We start from the raw sequence: 14877 nt of genomic DNA on the forward strand, positions 1-14877 counted from the left end.
ATTAAATTAACATTGCTTTAAAAACTGGAGAACTAAGGGGCTCCACATATAATCGAGTGACCAAATTAATTTTGAGCAGCAACTACGGGTAGGACAGCAATCTCAGCGGGTTGGTCATGATCTGAATGGGCACAGTGGCAGGATCTGATGCATTTTTCAACCGTTTTCTTTAAATACAAGCTCTCTCTTTGTAAAGCTTGTTTGTAAAGCCACTGATGATCTCTCTTTTCTGATTGCTTTCTTGGGCTTTATCAGTGAATTAAATCCATGCTTTATTACTCCTAAGGCAAACATTGACAAGAAATGTTTATTTTTTGTTGTGATTTTCCAGAGGAAATATCAGTTTCCTTCCAAATAATTCAAAATTTCACTGAACTTACTTTTTCCTTAGAATGTTTCGGGACCAAAAATCAAATACGCCTTTTCTACAGAAAAAGGGGGAAGGCAGGACAGAAAATAGAAACATCATTTAAGAGATCAGGCATTGTCTGCAAATATTGTTGGTTCAACAGGCATAGTTTCTGTAGGAACTTTCAAAAGAAAAAGGTTTATGAGCTCGCCCTGTGAGAGACCCCTTTTGTTCTGATAGTTGTGACCAGGTGATGAATTTATCAGAAGACAAAGTGCACCCAGCACCTCTCCCTGGCTCCCAACCACGTGGGTGCACCAAGGGCATAGGCAAAGCTATGTAGGGTGGGTCTGTGTGAAGACTTCTGTTGGCTTGAGCAGGTACTTGATCAAGACAATCTCTTGGGTTTTATATCATGGTGTTGATGTTGTTCTTCTTATTCTTCTGCCTGATTTCTCTCCTGTTGTTTGATGCTCGTTTGCCACTGTTCATGTAACGTTCAGAGGTCAACGCTGTCAGAGAGCCCAAACGTTGCATTTGGGGCCATTTGCAAAGATGTGGCAGCTCAGTGCTGGTTTTAGGAGCTCTTTATGCAAGTGACCTGCCCATTTTGTGCTGGTGCTCAGCTTTGAGGCTGAAGATTACGGAATTATACAAAAAGGTGGGTGACTGTTGGATGGTCACATTTTAGTTGACAAATACAGATAATTCATTGCGCGGGCAACTTGAGTTGACAGAGTCAAACCGTACTTTTTTGAAAGGATGTGGCAGATTTACTTATTCCTATTTCTGTGTTTGATTTACTACCACATGATTTCATTAAATAAGAACTTAACATGGGGATTTCTGCCAAGCAACTTTAGGCAAGGCCCATATTCCACAAATCCCTAAATTTGAGGGTGGTGGGTGGGAGAATCATCATATTTTTCTAGCAGATGTCCGTTCTGCCTGTGGACTAGAGTTTGAGACGGTTTGTTTATATTGTTGTTGCTTTAAAACCGTTGTAAAATGATGTTTATTTTCCTCCCATTAGGTAACAAACTTGAATTTCTCAATTCAGTGAAGGGTGATGATAACTTTAATAACTATTAATTCTCTAATTAATAACAATATTGGAGGAAATAAACGAGAAACCTTCAAACAGGCAGCGTTTCAGGCTTGAACTGGTTTCAAATTCAGACAGGATTACTTGAGGCTCTCTCTTGCCCTTCTCCGTTGTAAGGCTGCACAGCTCATGTTTGTAGGTATTTTTGGGTAAATAAAAGTGTGTAAGTAGGTTCTTCCCTTTAACTACTGGGTAGAAAATCCTATATCCTGGTACCTCAACTGTCCAGGTCATGCTGAATTTCTGTGGAAGAAAATGAGTAAATGAAAAGAAGAAAATGCCAAAGAAAATGCAATGAGGGAAGAAAAAGTGATGTAAGTTGGCCAAGAAATAAGTTACAGTTCTTGGCCCAGGCTCTGCGGTGGTATAAATCATTACTGCGCTGCTTCACTGTAGCCATTCCACTTCACCAAAGTTTTCGATTTGACCTGTTGTCAACTTTGAGCAAAGGTGGTAACAATCAAAATGACACCAGCCCCAAAGCAAGTCTGCCAGCTTTTGTATGCTGATCTTCACCCTCGAATGCTGCTTTTGCCCCAGTCCAGCATTAGGGTGAATATAAAAGCAAAGAGATCACGGGAGCAACGTCATTGCTGAAGGTCAGGCTTGAGCGAAAGGCACATCTGGGGTAGGGCTCTATCTCCATTTCTGAGGTAGCTACCAATTCCTCTGCTGGAGAAGGACTTCTAGATGACACCTAGCAAGGAGAGGTTTGAGGCATTTCACGGATCCTTGTCTGCTGTAACCATCCTGAGCAGGCTTTAGTTTTTGCTCTGAAATGCTCCAGATGAGCCTCTGGAGATGTTTTTGGGAGCTGCCTTTTGGAGCCTGTACAGCTCACCTGAGCTCAGGGGTCCAGGCCAGCACACGTAGCCCCTGCCCAGAGCAGGCTGGAAAGGCAACCTGCGAACGGTTAGGCTCAGTACTTCTGGGTTTTTCTTTTTTATTCCGCTCTCCCTTCATGGCTATTTCAGGTCTTGGCTTCAGGTGACAAATGACACCATCAACTGTCTACCATCCAGTGCCTCATGCTGCTGCTCACTTTTGAAACATTTTAAGTGTTCTGGTCATTGCCCGAAGAAATCGTGTTTACATCATCTCTGAGAGACATTCAGAGTTAAGAGGAAAAAATGGCCAAAACAGCTTAGTGCTTTTGGCTTATTGTTTGAATATTTAAAGACATTGCATCTGGAATGTATTCCATTAATTTGTGGCTAGCATCCATATATCATAATCCATGAGCTTCCAAGTAAACAGCTGTCACTGGAGCTGCCACGGAGGGAAATTGGCGCAGCTAGCTTGTGGTGTGCAGAGAGGGAACACACTGGTACACACTAATCCAAGGAGGAAACATTAACCCAGATGTGTAGAGGACAATGAATGAATTGTTCCTTACAGCTCCTTAACTTCTCAACTGTATTAATGTGAGACACAATTAAGGTCTCAGACTATTCTGTTCACTCACGCGCATACACAAAAGTGTACATACCATCATAGCCAGAAAGATGAGGTTGCATACTATATATACCATGAAGCAGCCTCCAGGTCACCCCCGCGCACACGGGAAGGGGGACCTGCGTCTGAGGGAGAGAGGAGACGGTCCGTGTTGGTGGCAATCTGTCTTCAGGCTGGTTGGATCACACAGTTGTCTTTTTGACGTTCACACCAGCTTGAAACGCAACGTTCATGGCTCCCCTGAGGAAGATGTGGTAGAGCCAAGACCCATCCAGGCGCTGGTGTAGCAGGGGGTGCGTGGGGCGCTTGCTACAATACTTAAGATCCTTTGGGGCTATTGGCAGTGCCGGGGCCTCGGCTGGAGTTGTGACTTTGCATGTGAGCAGCTCACAGAAGGGCAAGAAGTTCTACCTGAAGCCAGGTGAAGTGCCGAGATGAGGACTCTGCTTTCCAGTGCTGCCGTTACTGGCAGAGCTGTTTGTTGTGCAGCCTAGGGCAGCGGGATGGGGGCCTGTTATTTTCAATTACATGTTTGATCAGTCTGTTTCCATGTGGTGCTCAAGTAAACGAACTAATTAAGAGGCATTGTGTACATGGAAGTGGGACAGAGATGATATCGCTATTTATGTTTTCTTTGGAGGGGTGTTACCCCTCCAAAAAACCCCATGGCAAGATCAGGGTCTCTGGGTGTGGGTGCTGTGGGGCACCTGGGGAGGTTTCAGCTGAAACGGAGGAAGGGCAGCAAGAAAAGAAGGGTTTCCCATCCTGTTTCCAGAAGGGAGGATCTGAGGCCAAGGGAGATGAGGTGAGTCCCCAGAGGAGGTGGCCACGTCAGTCCCAGGGAAAGCATGGGGGACATGAGATGGAAGGGAAAACCCTTGCACACTTCTGCCCAACAGCTGCTCTGGCATCTCCTCTAGATGATCTGGTATTCCACCGGACTTGGGATTTACCTTCTGTTTACTAGCCAACCCGAAGTGGGTTTGAACTGGTGACCTAAAGGTGAAAGGCTCTGCATCTTATTAGAATTACTGTGTGCTGCTGAACGAGTCCCCCATGGCAGTTAAGATTTGATTATGGTTCGAGAAAATGTTCAGCTTTTACAATTAGTGTCAAAGCAGTGGTAAGCCCCTCTTTGATTCCTGGGTGTAGGCTCGTGCTTTTCTTAACCTCACACATATGCTGGCATATTTACAGTAAGTGCTCAGGGGTTTGTTTTTTTAATTATTATTTTTTTTTATTTTTGAATTAAAAATGAAAGTTCCCCAGGGAAATTATGCAATGGGAAATAGCCACTTCAATAAACTTGCCTCACACATTTTATTGATTATGGTAAATTTAATTATTCCATTTAAACCTTGCTTACACACACAAAAACCCTTATCCTTTTCTTCCTACATATTTTTTCCTGGTTTCATATCCCTCTCTACAGACCAAAAGTGCACTTATATATTATTTTACATTTTTTAGAGGGTAAATACTCAAAGCTAAGCTCTTCCCCGTAATTATAAATTAAAAATTAGAAAACATACCATAAATCTTACTCAAAACATCTTCAAATAGAACTACTAATTGTTAAACAGTACTAATTATAGCTTTTAATATAGCTCTTTCACCTCTGACATATATTATGTGCACCATTTTTGCTAAGGGAGACAATTATTCAAGCACAAAGGACGTTAAAAAAAAAAAAAAAAAGGAAAACATGGAGCAAGATAGGTATTTTTCCTACTCAGTACTTTGCTAGGTGAATACTGGTCATTCTCTTTAGGTGATGATACCCAGGGGTCTCAATCTTGTTTGAAGACCATTGCACTGAGGTCTTCAGAGGCTACAGTCCAAAAGGCGGTGAAAGAGCTGCCGGTCCCTGGGTTGTCTCTGGGTCTTAACCTTATTTCTCTACAAACCACTGCTAGTAGGTGGTTTTCTTTCTTTTTCAGGGAGCTGCTGCTGCTGCTTCTGACCTACTGAACTGTGTGCAATCCAGGTAATCATCTTTTTGTCGTCTTAAACTTATGAATGGTGTCTCCTTCCTGGGGAAATGCATTCATTCATTACCTTGTGACTGTTCCCACAGATGGAGAATGTTCCCATGGATATAGGTCTGTGGGACTGAGGGTGAAGCAATTCACCATGGCTAGAAATCAGGATGTGGGAAGAGGAATTATCACTAGAGATGAAGAATCAAAAGTAATTCACTAAGTCTGTACTCCCTCTTGCATGAAGGGACTATTCAGAGCCAGCCCATCCCAGCAGTGAGGCAAATCATAGTTGGTCTTCCTCCTTGAAGCTGCAAAGCTCAATCTGGAGAGGGGCTCTTCAGGGTTCTGGAATCTGAGGGTGGCCGGTTCTGAAAGCTGAGGTAGGGTCCAGGGTTTGATCAAGGCTTTGTTGCTTCCAGACACACCTTTCTTCCAAGGTCTGTCACAGGGTTGTTGGACCTGGGTTTGTCTGAATCCCACAGCCAAATCCTCATCTGGTATAACCTGAAAGGGCCCTGTTTATTTCAAGGGAGCTGCACCTCCTCAGTCAGTGGCATGAGCCTAGAAGAAGCTGGTGAGAGCACAGGGATGCTGCAGGGGGAGTGATGTGGCTGGGATGCAGGAGGTTCTGGAGGCTGCAGGTGAACAATGTCTCCTTCACTTTCCTCCAGTTTCCCTCCTGGTGGCACATTTGACTGCCACCATTGTTAAGCTCAGTGACCAGCCTAGCACCCTTCTGGATATCCCTTTGTGGCAAAAGACGGACTGGGGAATACTCCATGGAGACCTCAATGCCATTTACACCCTTGGGTTTCCTGCATTACAACGTAAGTGATTCAACATAGGGGATACTTGTCCCATGGCTTGGAAAAAAGAATTAAAAATTGGATGATCTTTATCCTGGCAGGTTTCCGATTTATTGGCTTTATTCAAAAAGTATAGCTGGAAATAAGTACTTATAAATTTCTAAATGACCTGCCCCTAAAAATAACCACAATCTGATGTAAACTGATAAGGCTCCCTTGAGTTAAATGGATTTGCTCCAGCTTGCACCAGATACAGATTAGGCCCCAAAATTCATGCAAGCCCAGTTGTGACAACCTTGAAAAGAACTTAGATTAAAGACGAGTTTGGAAGCAATCAAACCAGATCATAAGCCTGGCTGATTTCATTCGTTTTTCTGGCAAGTCCTAGTTTTCTGAGAATATGACCTTGTTGCAAGATGTATTACACCAAATCTTTCACTTAATGAGCCCATTGACACAGATGTCACTCTCCATGCCATAACTCCCCAAAACATTTCAATTCCCTTCCCCCTGACTGTCACCACGCTTGCTCTGACCGCCACGGGGAGGGAACTTAGCCATGTAGCAGATCCCAGACTCAGCTTTTGGCCTAGATGACACGCAGAAGAATTATTTTGCAGATGGGCCAACCTAGGACACGTGTTCCCGCTGGGATCGGCACTCTGCTCCCCCCTCGCTGCCTCCTTAACGAGAGCGCGAGAGCTCAAACCAACAGCCAGCTCCTCCAATGGCAACAACAAAAGACTCCTTGTCATTGCCCGGGCTGACTCAAAACAGAGTAGAAAAGGGGATTTTTTTGACAGAGCTGCAGATCACAGATTCACAATATACAGCTTGTCACACAGTGCTGTCAGTGATGCTCTCTGTTAAGTTATAAAAAACACCTACTTGCTCCTTGCCTCAGTTTTCCACAGCTGCGGGCCGTGGGCTCTGTGAGGGATTAGTACACAGGAGATGTGATGTGTGGCTCCGGTGGTGGTAATAGAGACATATAAGCAGTGCTCCAAAGGGAACGTTCTGACAAGAAGGAATCTTGAAATTTGACTTGTAAGTTTAAGAATTGCCCCAGAAGAAAAATTTCTCTTCCACGTTCCCTCCCAAAAAGCAGGCCTGAGTCTGTTATCTCCGTTCCTGCTTTTCACAGTCTTGCATAACGATCTACATGAAAATTTGAAGGTAAAAAAGCCAAATGCTTTGTGCTCTAAATTTTGAAATGGCGCAACTGCAGTGCTCTTGGCATTTTTGTTTTTCTTCTGCATGTTTTCCTTTCAAACCATAGTGCGGTCCAAAAAGGATCTGCTTTTCCTAAGTGATTCTTTTTTGGTAGAACAACATATTTCAAAGGTAGATATGTGTATTCCTTATGCTTAGCCTGTATAACCACATACATAGATGGTTCTTCAGAAGTTTTACCAACTATTTCTATTTACCACTGCTTCAAAGAAAGCAGGGACCATGCCCTGTGGAATCCTTGCTCTCCCGACATGCAGACCTTGAGGAAGGAAGTTGCAGTACTATTTCCTCCCCTACCCTTTATTATTACTAGTGGCAATAGCAAGTGCTGATCCAGTGAGGCGCTGCGTACCTTCAGCTCGCATGGGAGTCCTGGACAATAAGGGATATTTCCATAAAGGGTATTTGCCTGTGATGTACAGGCACTATGGTCAATCCTAGGCACCTTCCAGCACTTTTCCAAACACAGGAAGAGGAATGGGATCGATACAGAGGGAGCTTTCCGGGGAGGGGAAGGTGCTCCTCACAGGCAGGGGATCCCAGGGTCTTTGGGAACAGGTTTTAAGCAGAATATTTTCTGCAACACCTTAGTCCTGGCTGGTGCTGGAGATGCACAGTGTGCTGACCGCCTGCTCCATTTCACAGTGGCACCGTTGCATTCCTCTGAGAATAAATACTTCCTTTCTCTCTTTACCAAGAATCCCATGATTTCTTAGGGAGTAAAAAAAGTCTTCAATTTTCTCATCTCTTCATTCAGCCCATTTGATTCACTGAGTCATTTTGTACACTGGAAGATTCAGTCAGTTTTTAACCTTTATTTGTTTCCCTTTTTTCTGTTTATATTTGTTGTTATTGGTTAGTTCTAGAAAGAGCAGCCTGAATGTCTTATCTGCCAGAAGGCACATGCGCATGGGTTTCTTACTCTGCCATCCCTCCACAACTTTACATTTGCCTAGAACCGAATCTGTTAGACACACTGCAGAGCTGGTCCCAAGGCAGGGAAGGCAGTGGCTCAACACGTGTCATGCTTTCTCCTACGATCTCGTTTCCTTCTGCACAGCCCCTGCTTGCTGGGTTGGCAGGATGGGTTCCCCTGCTGCGCTGCGCTAGTTTGACATAATCGCCGTAGTGCCACTGAGCGACATGTGGCAAACAGCCCAGCAAGCTGGGATGAGTGAGCAGCAGCTTCCAGCAGGAATACTCCTCCATATTTTAAGGTAGTCTTTCTTGGAGAGTTGGAAAAGAGGAGGTTCGGGTTGGGGGGGGGGGGTCCCCTCTATGCGATTAACTGATGTTTGTAGTTGCACAGAGGGACACCAGAAATCTGATTTTAAAAGCGGTGCTTCAGGGAAATCTGGATGATTTCTTGATCACTGAAAAGACCCAAGAAAGTTTCAGTCCAGCATATCTCAGCAGCTGATCTGAAGCAAACCTGAAGACAACCCCGTGTCCTCAGAGCCTTCACGCAGCCCCTTTGGCCACTGAGACATCACAGCTGACTTCAGTTGGCCAGAAGCCCTGTCTGTGTCGCTGCAGAGCTCAAGCATGCCTTGAGACAAAAGTAACTAGTCATGCCCCATCTATCTTGCATGCTCTTTTTTGAGCACCTCCCAGACTTAACTACATTTATCCTCTTAGCACCTCTGTAATTATCTCTCTTGTAACAGATGAGAAACAGAAGAACATGGAGGTTTTGCAATTTGAGCTGAGCCGTGCAGGAGCTCTTTGGCAGAAGAGGCAGCCTCCTGAGGGGTGAGTAATATTCTTTTGACAATCCCATTAGACTTCTGTTTGTATCCTTACATACCTAGATACAAGCCAAAAATCAAGCCCAAAGCATCTTGCACAAAGCAAAATCACTCTCTGAACCTGACTCTTCTGGAACCAATGGAGGCTTTCACTGCTCCCCTTCCCGCTCTTCATCACAATTCCCAAAGGTGAGACCTGCAAAGCAGTTCCGCTCTGTTTCAGTTTGAAGGATCAAGTTTTATTTACGCAAGCAATATAAACATAATTTTAGCCTGACAGATACATAGAAAATTCAGAACAGCTGCAGCCATTGGGTGAAGCGTCCTGCAGAATAGTAGAGCGCAAAGGCACGGGGAGCACTCGTAATTGTATTTTAACCAGTGCCACCAGCAAAGTGAATCAGATGGCACTTGGTGTCAAATATAGGCTTATGGTCAGCCCTGTTAGCCAACTAAATCAATGAGAACTTTACCACAAACCCGAATATAGTTTTAAACCCTGAATCAGCAGGAATAGTTGAGCATAAGAAGCGGTGGATGGCCAGGCAAATTGCCTGGGTAGTGGGCTTCAGGGGAGGCACACGCTTAGCTGGATGGAGGGCTCCCTGTAAAACCAAGCGGAGCAGTGGAAATCAGATCAGCAGGACGAAGTCTGGCTGATAAACATTCTTCCTGGCATGTGAGTCAGCGGCAGGTTAATTAGGCATAGTTAGGCAGGGAGCAATGGTTATTATAGAAGAGGCTTTAATTGACGGGATCATTCTCAGCACAATAATATCAATTAGCAATTGCGATCAGGATCGTGAAGGCAGGTGGAGCCCTTTCTGTCAAGCTATTTTTATAAGGAATTAGCCTGTATAAACACTCATTGTAAAAACATTGTCCTTGTCAGGTGTAGTAACTGCCCTGGCACATAGCATCTCTACTCACAATGGAAAGATAATTAAAGACGCATTTGCACACTACTGTGGTTCTCCCAGATGCTAATTGTGTCACCGGAAGATCTAAACAATTATTAGGAAAACACTGGGTGAGTGTTAATAGTTATTTCCAAAATACAGACAATAAATAGATCGAGAAAATGCTGTGAGCATTGAGCCAGCCTTGGAAAAAGCTAGAGGAAAAATTGTATTTCTGAAGCGAACATGGAAATTTGAAGTGGGAGTTAGGTGCCTAAACATCTTGGAGGAACTTAGATCCTGAGCATACTGAGGCCAAATCCCGCCCTAGCCTACCAATAATTTCATATTTTACAGCCTTCACATTTTCCTCATATGTATGTTGTTCTTAGAAGCCCATATGAGGAGGGCCAAATCCTGAAGGTATTACTTAAAGGAAATTTCTATTCGTGTTGCTGAATATTCACTACCGATAATCCTAGTAATAATTCTCATGAAAAACTGTGTGATGTTCCATATTGCGTTTTATTATGTGTAGCACATATATTGTATAACTATATTACAGGTCTACATTGCATACCTGTAATATTATGTTCTGGTAATTAAACCAATTAAAGTGCAGTTATGAGCTCATTAAACCCAAGAAATGATATGTCAACCAATTCAGTTTTTATCTAGATAAAATCTTATCAAAGCCAAGTGATTCAGTCCTTAAAACCAAGTGTTCTTACATCTGTGTCTCCATTTATGATGCATAGATTAAAATGATACAGAAAATGCCTGTGTAGACATTATGTGACCTGCATGCACGGTTCCTATCATGGAGCAAACTGCTGCTGGATATTTTTACCTCTTTGGCTCCCATGATACATCCGAGTGGGATATTCTGTTACAATCTTAACATTTTAAATATTTAATAATATCACACAATTCTTTTTGGATCTGACATAAGCAATACATAACCCTCTGCTGGGTGTGTAGGTTTTGCACGTTGTTCCTCAGAGGACACCAGAATGACTGAGATGTGCCAAGCTGTCCTGCTGTGCTTGGATCCCGTTTTCCCAGGTGCTGCAGTACCTAACCTGGTCCTTGCAGAGCTGGAGCATCCAGCTCTCCCTCTCGGCTCTTATGGGCTGAGAGATGATCCTGAATTACCTCTTTCCAGGTCACCTAGGACTAGTGCCTGCCTGCCTCTAGCAGAACGTTATACTCTAGAATAAATATACTTGGGGCAGAAATCTTCATCCTGCTCAAGTTCTCCCACGGCTGTTACAGCAGGGACAAGATTTTGGGCAAATCCTCACTGCCATCCCCATCAGTTGCTGGGAGTGTGTTTCCTGGGGCTGAGCAACGGCAGTTCTGAGCTTTGCGCCTCGTGTTAAGGAGAGGCACTTGGTACAGCCACGCCGACGATCAGCAGAGGCTGCAGAAGGCAGAATGCAAATTATGCAGAGAGGCAGGCAGCAGAGGAATGGCTGTGACACAGGATTCGTTCAGCTGGGTTCTGGTTCTCACACCGACAATGTGTCTCACCCAATGTTCTGTGCTTTGTTTTGTGTCTGTGTTGGTCAGATATATCTCAGGCTCCGAAGGGCAAGGACTGCCTTCACACACTGTCAGCGCAGCATCTGAACAGTCGTCACGCCTGATCTTGGCTACCGTCTCAGTGAAGGGCTCTAACATAAGCCGTAACAATACTAACATTGGCAGCAGCATCGGTACTGTTAATGAAAGACTGGTGATAGTTGCTTTTTAATATGGTTCAGAAAAGCCCTACACTTCAGGTTCAGCTCATCCAGATCAGAGAAGCTGTTTATATTCATGTTGTTGTTCTGGTAGGAGGAGAGTGTTCATGCCCAGAGATGGAGAGCATGAGGAGAAAAGAGAATTCTGGAATGATTTTTCTACTGTGCCTAGCACGATTATAATCAGAAAAAGGTAGGAGGGAGCGGGGAAAATGTGGATGATGTTATTACCAAAATGAAAGAATTTGAATACAATCATAGCAGTTAGGGAAATGTGTTTTTAAAGACCTTGAGAGAGGTCATAATGAAAGTTTACTTTGTAGATCTAATCATAGTTTACAAGACCATATGCCAGTTCCCAGTGGTGTCCACAGTGAACAGCAGGACACCAGTAACTTTCCAGATGTGGCTTTTCCCCTAAAAGGAGAACAAAACCAGTTGAGAACTGGAGTAACCCAGCACTGGGGGAGCCTCTGAACTCCTCTGCAACTCTTGACTGGGATGCCCTCATGAATAGTTTGGTTGTTGCCTGGTAGCATTGGCAAAAATTCTACGGTACGACTGAGCCCGCAAGAGAAAAGGAGAAACTTTGAGAGGGATCATAGATCCAATTTTATGGGAAGGTCTTCATAAAACAGGGCTGAAGCATACATACCATAACATCTGTCCTAGATACCTGATGGGTATTTGGGGCCACATGGGTAGTGGGGGAGAGGGAGAGGACATTGGTTGCCAACAGGGCATTACTACCTTGTGGAACATGCTAGTGCCGAGAAGATCACGGTCTCAACTTCTGCCCTGAACTTCCTGTACCTTCTTCAGATGCTTGCCTGTTTGGCCCCCTTTGGTCAGATCCTTCTGTCATCCACCCTTGGGTCTCGGCACTGCCCCAGTCACCCTGCAGCGCAAGCGCGCTCCGGGTCGGGGCGTACCAGCAATGGGAGAGTTTGCAAGGGACTATGTGGAATCACCAGATCTGGTTTTGTTTAGAAGAGTTGTGGTTGTAGATGCCTTTCTTTCGGAGGAGTGGGCTTGGAAAAGATTGTGAAGAAGGTGAAGAAATGATATTTAACAGGAATCTGTAGAATCATGTGATCTCTTCTGGAGGTTGTTCTTGCAGCCTAAAGCCCTTGCTCCAGGTTGCTCTTACCTCTCTCTTGTGCGCTTTGTCCCTTGCTTTGTGATTGGCATTAGCTTGGGGAAAGGAATTGTCACAGTCTGTTGAGGACACGGCGGTTTCTGATGTTACCTGTAACTGATTCATAGCTCGCTTTGGAAGATTAGGGAACGGACTGAGATCCACCAGAAAAAGCCAAGTGTCTGCACAGTCTCTTGCACCACATGGGCTCTAGCTGAGGGCTAGGCATGGCTTGCACCTCAGTTGCAGTGAGCGTATTGTCGTTTCCACAGAAAAAGCAGAGATCGTGATAGCCAGATCTTTACGTGGGAGGAAGGAGTGGAGTTTCCTAATGAGCTGGAGCTGGAAGGAGGAAATTTTAGTCAGCGACACCGACTATTCATCTCGGAGCAATGACGCATCAGAAGACACGGAGGCCTCGCTTGGCTTAGCCAAACGAGCGCTGCCTGCCCTCGCTGCGAGCACGACAGGAGCTGCTGAGTCAAAGGAGAGAGCGGCTCCAGCCAGGGCTGTGCTGAGGAGTGTGCTGCTGTACACGTTACTAAGGGTTGGTTGAGAGACTTGGAGAAGAAAAGGAAAAAGCCCTCATGGGAGATGGTCTATTTTTAATGAGCCCAAACCTCTTCCACAAATTAAGTGAAATATTTTAAAAGGAAACAATATTACTTCGGTTTTATTTGTTTCAGCTACTTAGTTACAGCTCCACGTGGACACAATTAATGGAGGAAATAGAGTATTTTATAAGCCCAGGACTCTGAGATAGATATTTTGTGACCATGTGAAATTCTTTGCCCTAATCACCACACATTCCTTGGGAGAAGGCTGTATATTGCTGAAGATTATTAGCCTTGGTTCCAAAAGTGTTGTGTCTAGTCATTGAATGGCAAAGGTCAAAAATTGTCATGGTGTTAGTCTGACGAATTTTGCTCCCCATTTTTCATTAAAGTCCCTGCTGTCCATCTTTGGCTCAGGTCTGTTCTAATTCTGTTCAAAGTATTCCCCAGCAACAAAGAGAGAAATGACCTTTCCACTGGAACCAGTTTTATTTCCCAGATCCCTTTCAGACTCCCCCTGTGACTTCATGTAAATCACTTGGACGTTCGGTGCCTCATTTCTCCATTTTTTTAAATAGAAATAATATAATTCCTCTTTCATTTGCCCGTTTACATAATGAATTTTTCAGGACAATGAATCATCTTATTTGGGTGGTATTTAACACCAATCCATCTCATCCTTGCTGGTTAAAGAAGAACAGATCGAGGTAAAACCTGGGGATGAATGTTGTTTAGATGAAAAGTTTCATTTGCACCTTGCCCTGCTTTCTTCATGATGGGAAACAATGAAGAAGTCACCCATAGAAAAAAATAATGTTTTTTCATTCTTCTGGGACTGCCTCAGAGATCAGAGACAGCACCCATAAAATACCAGGTGTGGGCTTTCTGGCAGGACCAAGTGTGACGGCAGGGTGCGATTTCTGGATTTCTGAATGGAGGCAATTGATCGGTTCCTCAAATGATACGGGTCCATATGCCTCATTAACCAGCTATCCGCTTCTCGCAGGCATGCCTAAGTGGTCTCCTTTTTCGTTCTCATATCAGCGCTGCTGAGAAGATTTCCTTGCAACAGGCTGTTACGTGGAGGTAAACATCTCCTCGGTGCAGTAATCTGTGCAAATATCCTGACAGCTAAGCACAGCAGTGGAGTAAACAAACAACCCCAGTGCCCCTTCCCCTCCACCACGCCAATAAACGGAGTTTACTGTACACAGCGCTCTTCGGGGCTGTGCAGGGATGGTGTGAATCCATTAGTAGGGCAAGGGTGAGTGACTTCTGACTTCAGCAACCCTTAAAGTTAATCCAGCATTGTAGGGGCAGAATTAAATGTGATGAGCTCAGAAAGTGTGATAAAACCAGATTTAAGTGCACAGCTGGGCAGCAACCTATAAAGGCAGAATTTAAAACCGTAATAAAAACTTTGTAATCTAATTACAACGGTAAAGTTAAAGGTGAGGTATTTGCAGCATGATTCACATGCACCACAGCTAACCTCTGACATCTTGAATATATTACGTGGTTTCTTCACTACAGGAGTAATTTTTGAGTTGCTTTCTCACACCACATGGTTTCCTACTTTTTATTCTCCTGCACTGTCTTCAGTGGTTACAGGGCAGGACAGAACTGTGGATCACCACTTTGCAAAGCATCTACTTTGCTGTGCTTCTTGCTGGAGGTGTCCCAGGCCTGCCGGCTCCTCCCCATGCTCTGGGCGCTCGGCACCCAGGCACGGAGGCAGGGGTTGCAGCAGGTGCACAATGCCTCCAAAAAATTGCAGCTCCTAAGAGAGTCTGAGGAGAAACCACAGCAAGAGCAGGTATGTCTCAAGCTGGTTTTAGCCCGGCTAGTCTTAACACCAGCAGA

General features: G+C 44.5%; 1 long non-coding RNA gene across 1 annotated transcript in view; it reads left to right on the forward strand.

The window, feature by feature from the left end:
* Window positions 1–14877, forward strand: part of LOC130157343 (uncharacterized) — a 365996-nt gene that overhangs the window by 311881 nt on the left and 39238 nt on the right. Inside the window, exons 6-8 of the long non-coding RNA XR_008824814.1 lie at window positions 4850–4896; window positions 7991–8491; window positions 8598–8682. This is a non-coding gene — a long non-coding RNA (uncharacterized LOC130157343). The remainder of the gene's footprint in view (window positions 1–4849; window positions 4897–7990; window positions 8492–8597; window positions 8683–14877) is intronic.

Source organism: Falco biarmicus, chromosome 12 (genome assembly GCF_023638135.1).
Source record: "Falco biarmicus isolate bFalBia1 chromosome 12, bFalBia1.pri, whole genome shotgun sequence".
Lineage (NCBI taxonomy): Eukaryota > Metazoa > Chordata > Aves > Falconiformes > Falconidae > Falco > Falco biarmicus.